Genomic DNA, 4,382 nt, shown 5'->3' with positions numbered 1-4,382 from the left:
AAGCTATATATCTCAGCAAAACCAGACAAAACATCTTAATTGGCTCGGTTGAACTGAGTGTGTCAAAGAATTGAAAGAGTGGATAATGCATAACTTTTTATTATTAAATTCTGATGACAGATTTTGCTCATCGGCCCAAAACCAGTACACAGAAGCTCCAGCAAATCAACCTGCATTTAGAAGAATGTTCTGTAACTACTAGTTCAACAGTAAAAGAACTGGGAGTTATTTTAGACAGAAGCTTGTCTTTTGAAAATCATATCAACCATATTACAAAAACAAGAAAATAATACAAACACAATCTTACATTCTGGTGCTCATAGTAGTTCTCACTCTCTGGTGTTTTGTATTGTTTTTAAGATTTATAATCACACTCTTGATATCACCCAAATGAGGGTGAGGTTCCCCTTTTGAGTCTGGTTCCTCTCAAGATTTCTTTCTCATAACATTTAAGGGAGTTTTTCCTTGCCACAGTCGCCCCAGGCTGCTCATCAGGGATAAATACACATCGTTCACCTAAATTCTGTAAAGCTGCTTTGAGACAATGTCCATTGTGAAAAGTGCAATAGAAATAAACTTGACTTGACCTTGTCAAAATCGCCCATTTTTCCTGCTTCTAACACATCAACTTTGAGGACAAAATGTTCACTTGCTGCCCAATAAATATCCTGAAAACTAACAGGTGCCATGATGGAGAGATAATTAGTGTTATTCACTTCACCGCTCATAATGTTATGCCTGATCAGTGTATTTTCCTACAAAAAATAGGTCACTTTAGTAAGGACTTTTATCCTTATTTAAAATGAACATCATCTGGGCCATGCAACAGTGCCTAGTGGGGTGTTACATACTGAATTGACGTGACATTTTGTGGAAGCATCTGCACTTGGTCTCTCCACTAATGGATTTGTGTTTTAGTATCACCCCAAAAAATATGGCTACACTTTTGAGTCGGCTTTCTTTCAAGAGTGCATGAGTTCTTTCTATTTACTTTGTCATGTCTATTTTTTAATAAAGCTACAGTGTTGGTGCGTCATGGACTTGTAAGGATTTGTGGTTTTGGGACTGAGCTCCAGTTACTGCCTGTGTAGACATCTGCATGTTCTTAAGTTGTCCCCCAATTTGAAAAAAAAGTTTCACACACTACAGGGATCATTGCGAATTGTGTCACCGAGACACTGTGGAGACTACGTATGAGAAAATCGATGAAATTGATGAAAAACAGGCCGGGCAGATCATTAGGCTGGCAAGACCAAGAGCTGAGGGATTGAGTACTGCTGTCTGTCAACAACATTGTTGGCTTTCATACCACTTGCAGGCAACATTCTTGGTCCAAAACCTTTGATGAAGTATGAAAACTGTTTTCAAACACAGTCCAGAGAAGTAATTCCTGGTTTTCTTGATAATGTTGGATTCGGGCATGCTGTTGAAGTTCAAGCATTCAGCTCTTAAAGTGATTGCTTCAACACGGCCAAAGCCACGACCTTTATCATAGCAGGAAAAGGGTTAAAATTGTAAGACAAACTTCAACCTGATATATAAGCAGACTTTCATAGGACTTACCTTTGTGATGTGCTTGCGTTGAAAAAAAAAATCATAAAAAATGTTCTAAAAAAATATATAATGATGATTCCACCCCTAAACAACCCCAGAATTGCACTCTATTAGGGTCACCAGCGAAAATGCCCCAGAATGTGTCATACTTGAGATGATTGATTTAGCATAAATGGCTATAGACTTTTGGACATTATATTAAATGCCCTTTCACATTGACGTTTGTGCTAATTCTTTTCAAATTACATGGTTTGTTATGATAGATCGTGAATTATTTCGAGATCCAGACACATCCTTGGCTCTGTCAAGTTGAATCATATCTTTTTCAAGGGTAATAGAACATATGGCTGTCCTCAGAGTTGATATTAAATATTGTTAATGTATGTGCTTTGTATGCCCTCTTAAGATCACATTTTCCTTTGGCACATCATTAGGGTGCTGATATCCTGAACTCTGCTGAAAAGAAAAGAAAACCAGCGTTTTTATTCACTCTGTAATTCATTCATTTCTGGTCAGGCCTTCTCATCGAGTTGGATTTACTTCTATTGGTCAGGAGCTTTGATGGTGGTCCAAAGTCAAATTCCTGCTATGACTGAAAACATGCCTTCCCACTTCGTTTGAATATATTGAGGCTTCTCTGACACTGTGCACTCCCAGGCTTTTTTTTTTCATTTTTCCAGAGAAGAACATAGTGGTAGTACGAGTCCTTGCACTCGTTTTACCTCTGGTTGTTTACTTCTGCTTCAGAGACAACAATTCACATCTCCGCGAATGATCAACAGGCACCGACGAAAATAGGGTATGGCTGGGTTTGATATCTACACAATAATAAATTATTTTGACACCAGGCTTTCTGTCCTGATTCAGTTAAATAAATACATCAAAGTGGAACACCTCAAGATACTGACTGAAATAACCCATAGAATAGGCCAAAAAATACTTTATTTCCTTCAGCCAAATATAGCTGACCAGCCTTGACATGTTTGGATATGTCTATTGGTTTAGTATTTAGTTTTGCACCAAATTTAACGCCCACATTTCTGCTCAAGGGACCAACAGTGGTGGGATTTCAACCCATGACCTTCTGATCAGAAGTCCAACATATTATCCACTGAGCTACCACTTTACTCAAATCGATAGTTGGCTGTTCTAAGTCCATGCACAACAGGATTGCTATGACGTCAATTTTCGGAATTCTATGCAAATGACCTACGATATTCTATATTCTTTAAACCATCCATATGGTGCATGTGGTCTGCCATGTTTGTTACAATTTGAAGGTTTTTAAGGTTTTACTACTAAAAACATAAGCCCTTTCATAGTGTCCTGACTTATCCAAGTGGCAATAACCATTCTGAGCCGTAGCATATGGTATATATAAGCCATTGGAGCCAATTACAGTGGTTTATAGTGGATAAAAATGCTTTTAATTGGCACATAGCAAGACTCAACCAGTGATCCTGAACAAATGACGTGAGTGACGTAATGGCTGTCATTTCGCTTCTGTCTAAACAGCGCCTACTGTAAACACCCCATCTCGAATTCTTTGCATGTTGTCGGAAAAAAAAGCTACATCCAGGGCCTGTGACTGTAAATCAGAGCCTCAGTCCGAAAGGGTGGATAATGTTTTCATAAGGGACCAATCACTGCTTCAATAAAGAAGGGCGAGTGGTAATAAAAGCACACGTTCAGACCATTTAGCAGCAGGGGCTCAGTTTGAAGCGCACAAATGGTCATATCTCACCTTGAAGACCAATACTGCTACATTTCCTATTTTTCTTAGATTTGCACTTGAGAAGAGGAGTCACACTCAGAACTGTTTCTCTACAATAAGATTATAAATCATTACATTATTCAGGTGTAGGAGATGAAAGGCAATGATCGTGTGAGTCGTTATGATAACAGCAGCAGTTTTTATGTATCCGGGTGAGGTAGAGACTTAAGTGCAGTCAAGCATCAGAATGATTCAGGCAGACACCAAGGAACGCCAGAGAAGTAAAAGTGCATCAGGTTCCTGGCACCAGGATCACATCTGGCAGTTCACATCCAGCTTGACAGAGTGCAGATTATTAGAGTTTAGATGTTAGAGATTTGGAGTCTCTCATAAGGACCATGGAAGAACACTTTGCACTTACATACACATTTTGAAACACTTCACTTGTGCGGACCAGAGAATTGCCTTGTATGGACCTGGGGGCTGGAGGTTCTTGTTTCAAGCATGAAGGTTCACACAAGGGCAAATGACTTGGTTAAAAAAAAAAAAAAAAAACAAGTGTGAACACTGTACCTACTAAGATGGAGGTCTTATCATGTCTCGGGTGGAATCTTCAGTCACTTTTTTTTAGTATGTTTACAGTTAAATGTACTTTTTTTGCCAAAAAGCCATACAGTAAAGTGCTGACTAGTGGTCCTTTTGAAAAGTCTTCCGTGAGCCTTCGGACATAATGAGTTTATGGCTAAAGGTATTTGGACACATGACCTTTACCCCTAAATGTTGTTTGTCCCCAAGCCTTTTCCAACCTTGGAAGCAGAGAATATTCTAGAATGCCTCTGCATTAAGATTTACCTTCACTAGAACGCCAAACCTCTGTCACACTAATTTGGCAATACAGTGGTCCCCCGTAACTCGCGGGGGTTACGTTCTAAGACCCCACGTGAGCTCCTAAAATCTGCAAATTTTGAATGCACACCTACAGCCCCTATGGTACCCTAGTGAATTCATATGGACATTGTCATTTTAATACGATAATGTGTTTCCCCTGGTGGTCTAGTGGTTAAGATGCAGCGCTCCCACCGCTGCGACCCGGGTTCGATTCCCGGTCAGGGAA

General features: G+C 39.5%; 1 non-coding gene across 1 annotated transcript; it reads left to right on the top strand.

Moving 5' to 3' along the window:
- The first annotated feature begins 4,309 nt into the window (after positions 1-4,309).
- trnag-ccc lies at positions 4,310-4,382 on the top strand. The gene has a single exon. It is a non-coding gene; the product is annotated as a tRNA-Gly (tRNA).

Source organism: Silurus meridionalis, chromosome 27, assembly GCF_014805685.1.
Source record: "Silurus meridionalis isolate SWU-2019-XX chromosome 27, ASM1480568v1, whole genome shotgun sequence".
NCBI classification, from domain to species: Eukaryota; Metazoa; Chordata; class Actinopteri; order Siluriformes; family Siluridae; genus Silurus; species Silurus meridionalis.
The sequence above is the reverse complement of the archived record's forward strand: the minus strand, read 5'-3'. Positions and strand labels throughout refer to the sequence as shown.